We start from the raw sequence: 8,198 nt of genomic DNA, 5'->3' as shown, positions 1-8,198 counted from the left end.
CTTTTCTGTCTGGCTGGCATCAGCTCAGATCACCGACATTTCAGGTCACTGTGTGACACTTTGTTTTCATAATGAAAAGATGGTGTTCTTCAAATGATTCGTACTTGTCAAATATTTACATACATGGTGTTTCCCCTCACAAAAAACATATTCTGGAAGAAACCTAGTCAATGAAAAGGGAATGAATTATTTCAGTGCTTTAACAATAACTTGGAGGACAGCCTGTTGGCATCCCATCTAATTACTTCATAGAATCATAGAATGGTTGGAGTTGGAAGGGACCTTAAAGATCATCGAGCTCCAACCCCCCTGCCCTGGGCAGGGACACCTCCCACCAGACCAGGTTGCTCCAAGCCCCATCCAACCTGGACTTAAACACTTCCAGGGATGGGGCAGCCACAGCTTCTCTGGGCAACCTGGGCCAGGCTCTCACCACCCTCACAGCAAAGAATTTCTTCCCCAGATCTCATCTCATCTCTGTGGCTCCACTCCCTGACCAAGAGTCCCTCCCTATATGACACCTTTTATTCTTAGGGGGTTATTTGCTTAAAAGGTATACTGTGATGTTAGTCCCACTTAGAGAGAAAGCAAAACTATTTTTTATCAGTATTGTGATGGATGTAAAGGAATACTACAGGCTGTAAAATAAATTAATTCAAATCATGTAAAAACCTGTCTTGTTCTGAACTGTATTCAGCACGAATATCTAAGCATTTATGGAAACTCACCTACAGGTTTCACAGTAACTACAACAGCAGCTCTTTAGCCTTTAAAAGGAAGATGTTACATGTATCAAATACAGAGAAGATATGAAGATTACGAGCATAACCTCAATTATCTTGGATATGTCCTTAACCTAAAATTTAATCTTCCCGTTTTTCCCAGCCAACAAGGCGTATAGAGTACGACCTGCTCAGGTGCACCTGTGTTAAGAGAAAATGTTCTTCCTGTGTGTTGTGGAACTTAGTTTCAAGCTATGCCTGTCACTTTCCTTTAGTGTCTTCTCATGGCCTATTTTTTATGAGGAATATTACACAATGTTTTCTCAACCCCCCAAACCAATTATATTGAGAGGTATCTGAGTCGAATTCATAATCTAAATACTCTCAAATTTTTGAAAAACAATTCTAAATTTTGGGTTTCCTTTTAATATGGTAAAACAGAAATGATCTGACAGCGACAAGCCATACTGCAGAGTCAGTTCTTCGGGTCATTCTGTGTGTAAGAAATAAGGGAGTGCTCGATTTCCTCTGCAGATGAATGCAGAGACATTGGAAAGGAAAATTACAAGAAATAGTAAGTCAAATAGGGAGAATATACTCTCTTAAAAATAGAAAAATACCAAAAACACAATGAAAAAACACCCCAAACAATGAAACAACAGATGTCAAAAGTAAAATAAGTAAAAATAAATTATGATCCTAAAGTGACATATTTTTGCATGTAGAACTACCTAATCCTGCTCTGTAGGAAGCAGGAAAAGATAATAAAAAATGGGAAACATACTGGATTACAGGAGTTTGTTTTCTGGGTGTAAAAGGTATGCATCATGTGGAAATTTTATCTGCTTATTTTATTACTGTTCTGTTTTACTTTAAATCATCGCAAATACTATTTATACAGGCTTAAACAGAATATTAATTAGAAATGACGGTTAAGTCTGAATATAAATCAAGATCTTAAGTGAGTAGTCTCAGTGGACATTTATAATTAGCATTTGAATGTATAAGTAGATATTAATTGCAAAGTACCCAAAGAACTGTAGAAAAATCTATAGTTCTGAGTATGAAGGTGTTTGGATTTTATATGATTGCATTTACTCAAGCAATACATTAGGCTAAACACGGATCCTCTCGGCTCCCAGTTCTCCTGAACCCACAGCAAGCAGATTTTCTTAATCTCTTCCAAGACAATGGCTAGGTTTTTTTCAGTCAAAAAAGAAGCTGGCGAGGATCTCCTTGACCCCAGGATGCTGGATGGCCTTTTTACAAATCCTCCACTGAGAGCAGCTGTGTCTGTGCCAAGCGGTGTTCGAGCCACACGTTTAACTGGTGTTCTGCTGGTTGCCCCCCAAGAAGAGCATAGGGTGAGTGCCCAAACAGAGTCTCGCGTTCTCTCTGTCCCTGTCATCACATGGCGTCGTTCACTGCCGTCTGACAGTGATCTGAGTGCTCCCTCTGCTTCGTATACTGCTGCTGCTAGGAAGGGAATTAGAATTTAAATGATAATTTCATTAGGGATTCACAGGTCTCAATAAACCCCAGCTGACTCCCCATCAGCTGTGCAGCTCTGCAGTGCTAACGGTAGTGAAGGGTCTAGTTTAGTCTGCAATGCAAGCGTGTAAAAGTCGGGGAGAGAAGACAGCATGTAGTAAAATAACATTTTTTAAAATGTTGAAAACAAAGACTTAAAATCCTTTATATTGTCTAAATATCAATGTCATAAATGTAGTGTTCTAAAAATAATACCTTAATTATGAATGCAAACATTTTAATTGCAGCTTTTTGTAGAAGTATTATTTTTCTAACTAGAAACCTGCTTCTAAATCAATATTTTCACATTGCACTTTTCCCTGTACTAACAAAACTCAAAATGGAAAATAACATAATTATTAATTTAATCCATTGTCATTATTACCAGCGTATAACCTGCGGTAATTTATTGTATATGTTAAAAATACTACTTAATCCAGACGGAATATATTATAATACACTATTTGATTTTCCTGCATAAAGCAGTAAATAAACACTTAGATGAAGCCAATCTGAGAATTTATACTCTGACAGCTAATTAAATTTTACTTCGATAAGGAACAATGATTTAAATTGAACAACAGTAAAAAGCAGGAAAAAATTTTAAGTGCAGTGAGCTGTCCTTCTTCATTATTATTATTGTTGTTGTTATTATTATTATTATTATTTCTATTTCCTTAATGTTTATAGGGAATATTTGGTATTAAAAAATCATGTGGGAAAATTAAAATAACTTTTAGCTAATAATGATTAGCTCTCTGATATTCTGCCATCCAAGGTTTATGAAATGTTTTACAAAAACCTGCATCATCAGTATTCTCTGATTCACACATAAAAGTGTGAATTGCTCCAAACGCCACAATCCAGCTGGGAGAGCAAAAAACAAACCCAAAGCCTCCTGACTCGTATCCCTCTCCTCTGTTGTGTCACCAACGAATCACAGCATCAGTGAGAGACAAAAAGGGTATGTAGGCTTTACATTTCCTCCAGTGGATTCCAATAGGAGGTAGTAGTGAGAGAGCGCTGGTACTTATTTTCTTTATGGTTAGTAGATGAGCTGGTGTTCTTCACCAAGCCCATCAGCACCTTGCAGACGGTGTTTGGAATACACAGACGTGGTAACAACTACAGAAAATGAGAACAAAAGCAAAGAGAGAAAATGAAATCAGCGTTACACCCCACAAAGTAATCCCCCAAAGACTGAAGTGCTACTAAGGTACTATATTTAGGGCAGAAGTCTTAAAGGTTATCTTCTAGCTCATCGAGTCTAACACTCTGGTTATCACAAGCACTAGTTCCCGTAATTTATGCTACAACCCTAGCTGGGTCCATAACTCTTTCTCCTTTCACCTGTTTACAACCTACTCAACAACTCAATGCTTTCCCCTCCCCGTTCTGCACACCACCACCCCACCCCACCCCTTTTCTCTGATTTTCACTCATTTACACTAAAACGTTAGTATTTCCTTCTTCTTTTCCACACTTGACTTCCTGTCTGAGGAACAGGGATGCAGAGAAATCCCTCCCTACTACTGCTCTCCTCTTAGTCCTTATGGTTGGATCGGGGCTTCTCCATTTCAGGGAAAGCCCTGCCCTAGGCAGAACATTTAACCCTTCAATGTATTTGTGGAACACCAGAGTCATTTAAAAATGCTCCAACAAAATGAAACCCTGGAAATCCCCAGCTACCTAATTATTTCTTAAATGTCTATTTATACTAGACAAAAGTTACCTCAGGTGTCCCTCCATTTGCACCTCATAGCTGAAGTGATGTTTTGGCTATCTGTGGGTTTTCTAGACTAGGGAAGGACTCAGAAAAGAGTCTTATGATTTATTAAATTAATGAATTTACTGTTAATATACGTAAGTAGAATTTTATTCCATCAATTAAAGATGGAATGAAATACTTTATTTAAAATGTATTCGCATTCATACTAAATTAGAAACTGGACTGCTAGTGTATTTATTAACTATAAAAATAAAACATATATGTGTATTTGTGCCACTGTTTTAATAATTTTACATATAGTTGACCTGCTTCAGTCATCAGTTAAACAATACATTATCACCAGTCTTGCATCTGTACAAAAGCATAAATACATCTTTTATTCTAGAGAAGTATTAAATAATACTTAGCTGTGTCTACAGTACCTTGAGTTCCACTTATTCATGCTTTGTCTCTTTCTGGCCATTTTCATAACATGTTGTGGATGACTTTATGTCTTAGTACATGTCTATGGGTAAAGAAGATTTTCAGTAACTTACTTGGAGACACAGACTTCTCCAGCAGAGAAGTACGTAGCAGGTCGACTCTTGATCAGATAATTCAGCCATGCCAGGCTGTACATCCTGATATGAGCAGCAAAACTCCAGAAGCCATGGACACATATGAACATGCTTTCTTCTGGTTTTTGCCTATGACAATACATTTCCCAGCTGTAAACTTTCCCCTGTATGTTTCCCTTTCCATAAAATTCTTGCTTTGGGTCTAGTTAGGTGACACTGATTTTGCCAAAGTTTGGGGCCATTCAGTAGGCTGAGGTTGACAACACACACATAAGGGCTTACTATAAATGTCCTTTTCTATCCACATAACTGAAGGAAAAGAACATTAGAAATAGCCTTTGCCTTGTAATTTTTCATATTGTTTTGAAAAATCTTGGTACTTTCTACTGAAATACCTGAAAAGGTTTAAAATTACATTTTGGTAGAACAATCCTACCTGCAGGTTAAGGCATATATGCCACACATCCCTCTTAAAGGTGTCACTTCAGCAATTGAGCTATTTCAGACAGCTGCAATCCATAGGAAACTTGAATGTTGTAACAAACGTGACACCCATTTAGCAAAGCACTTAAGCCTACACTTAATAGACTTTGCTGAGTAGGGACCTATAACCTTAAGACATCATAATTTGTGCTTTGTATATACCTTCATTGATACATACAGGTATACAAGATGACAACTTCTGTTATAAAAAAAAAAAAACCCACCTCTCTTTTTTAATTTTAAAATATTAAAAGCCAAGTTTTAATATTGTTCCCTGATCCCTTACACATACGCATCTTTCCTCTCCTCTCCTGATCGATTCGGAACTAGCAGAGATTTGCAGCAGATCTCAGTATGTGGACCCAAAGTCTGGGCATGTGCGAAGCTGCTGGCTGGCTCTTTCAATAAAAGAGGTGAAGACAAACAAACGATACCATAACTTAAAAAGCAAATCGAAAGGGTAAAATACCTCTTTCATCTTTCAACAAAATTCGACATTCTATAATTGTTTTAAAGCAGCTGCACAGCAAACGTTGCTGTAATTTTTCTTTACGGTATATACACTTTGTAAAATACCAGAAGGGTTGACCAGCTGTACTCCAAACATCTTCCACCCTTTCTGGTCTATGACACATTTCATCGTGTATTTGGAACGTGTATACCATATGTGGTAACAAGGTAATAGGTATTGGTTCCTCCTTGGCTGTTTCAGACCATAATGTAATCACACAATTGTAGTCTTCAAGCACCTCATTTACTTGTGGGGCCTGAGCTGCCGTTCTCGAGAGCCGACTGCAAGAATGCTCAGTCAAGATGTGCTGAGAAAGGATAACGTGTGGATTCATCTATGCATGAGTAAGATGCTTAAGTAAAGTACAACAGAAAACAAAATCAGGGACAAGTAGCTGAAAACCAATGATTAGAAAGGATTATAATCCAATAAGAATTTAGTGAAAAGTGTCAGTAGTTCTAAAACTGTATCTGTCAGCCGCATTAAATTGTAGAATGAAGTACTCTGTGAGAGCATTGTGTAATCTGACAAAATCATAGCTTTCAAAGTTTTAGACCAAACTGGTAATTGTAAATTTACTTCTTTTTAATGCTGTTCCTCTCTGCTTTTCCCTTAGTACAAAACAGCGTGTGTGGGATTTGCACAGATGTGATAAGTCTGTCAGGAAATGGGTCTCAGAGTCCAAAAGCACTTGAAATTATTAGTATATAAAGTGAAATTGTCAAATCGTAAATGTTACTAAATATAATTTTTTTCATAACTTGGACGACATTATTGTGTGCCAGTCAAGAATCTTCAATGAGTTTATACTTACAGAAGAGGTGTAAGTATTTGTACAAACCACTTGGCTAATACACCCCTGAAGCACTTGGATGAAACGAAGTGTCATATTCTTACGATATAAAAATTCCTATGAAGTATCAAGGAAGACAAATGTTTTACAATGGATATGGTATGTTTGTTAGCTTCCAAATTTTGACATTTCAGCTGCCTGATGTCCTTCAAAAAAGAAATAATTTGGAAACGATCCAGAAAATTATTTGGATCGTTCTATTTACACAACACTAAAGTTTTATTGAAGCAAAATAGACACCGATAGTGTTTTAAATTTTGAAAGGTGCTGAACTGAACTGCTGCATCTATTACTGCTTTCCAGTAATAAGGCAGGTGCATGGTCCTTTCCAGAGTTAGTCTCGGTATCTTTGGCTTACAAATGTAGTGCTTTCACTTTTTTTTAATAAAAGTCCTCTTATTAGAGGGAGCTGGCCCTTTCATTTATTGCTGAAAATTATTTCCATTAGTGGTAAAATACAAGATATGTATTCTTACAGAAAATGTTATTGACGTTAAGGAAAGAAAGCATGCATTATTTGTGGTTCTTTGCAGTGTTAACATTTTGGACTAATCCATTTTAGATCTCTGGCAGACATTATTTCCTAAATTAGGACGCTGGCAGCTTATGAGGTATGATCACATCTCACTGCCACATGCAATGCTAAATGAGTTTAAAGTCAGGCTGTGATGGCACGATACCATAAAGTTGAATTTAACACTTACACCAGCACTGGATAAAACCCACAATGAACACGTAATTTGAAACACTGACCCAATATAAACTCTCCCAGCTGGTTCAAATATGTTTACGACCTCGGATGAAGAACTTTGCAGGGGCAGCCTTTAGTGCCAGAGCAGCTCCTCTCTCTCTCTGAGCTACTCTGACCTTGAGACGCCTTATGGACTCTCCGTTTTACCGTGGCTGATGCAAAGCCTGCATGGAAAAAACACCGGCCGAATAAGCGCATGCTCAAAATGAGGCAACAGCAATGTGATCTGGCCTGAACACGCACTGGTGGGGATCTGGCTGCGCCCCGATGCCACCGTGATGGCTGAGGAACCGCTGCTTCATGAGAAATAGTCAGCTCCGCAGCTGTGTTTCTGAAGATAAGATTGCTGTCTTAAATGTTAGCGAGTCTTCGTGCAGCCCCTGTTGAAAGATTGCAGCACCGGGTGGGGGGGAAACATATATGTATATACTTATTTTACATGTAGAGGGGAAAAAGATAAGGCCAACCAAACACAATTTGTCTTGAGAGAAATTTTGCAGAACAGATGTTTATCTGCTCTCCCCAGCTTTCACTCGTTATGACAAACAGAATTTTAATGTAAAAGAAAAATGGGGAAAAAAAAATCTGTAAGACTGCAAACTTCTTTCTCCAGGCCTACGGTATATTTACACCGCACATCTAAGGCAGCAGTGCAGATATTCATAAAGAAGCCACAACAGGGCCCTCTACAATTTTTCAATTATACCTAACTATCCACTTTTACACTAATATTTATTATTGTATATATATTATTCAATTTGTATGGTCCTGGGGCTAAGTCTGAGAATTTTTCAAACCTAGTTCCAAAGCAGCCTCTGCTGATGACGAGATCAGTGTCAAAATCTCAGTTATTCAACAAATGGGACTAAATCCTCCTCTGATCCTCTCTTTTCTTATTCTATGGATGGCATGCGCATAAGCCTTGGTGGTTTTTTCTTTAAGTAAATGTTGTTGTAAGTTCTAGATGTTTTTCCTCAGGGAAGACAAGATTAATAAAGGGTCAGATTTCTGAAATGAAACAGAATAAATTTTATAGTAGTTGGTAAATTGGTATATTCCATA

General features: G+C 37.6%; 1 long non-coding RNA gene across 1 annotated transcript; it reads right to left on the bottom strand.

Annotated features, from left to right (window-relative positions):
• Positions 1–1,578: 1,578 nt before the first annotated feature.
• LOC141464148 (uncharacterized) lies at positions 1,579–5,884 on the bottom strand. The gene is made up of 3 exons (XR_012463247.1): positions 5,780–5,884; positions 4,404–4,486; positions 1,579–3,377 (listed from the first exon to the last, which is right to left on the bottom strand). It is a non-coding gene; the product is annotated as an uncharacterized lncRNA (long non-coding RNA).
• Positions 5,885–8,198: the final 2,314 nt, after the last annotated feature.

This window comes from Numenius arquata, chromosome 4, assembly GCF_964106895.1.
Source record: "Numenius arquata chromosome 4, bNumArq3.hap1.1, whole genome shotgun sequence".
Taxonomy (NCBI): domain Eukaryota; kingdom Metazoa; phylum Chordata; class Aves; order Charadriiformes; family Scolopacidae; genus Numenius; species Numenius arquata.
This window is presented reverse-complemented; position numbering and strand designations above follow the sequence as displayed.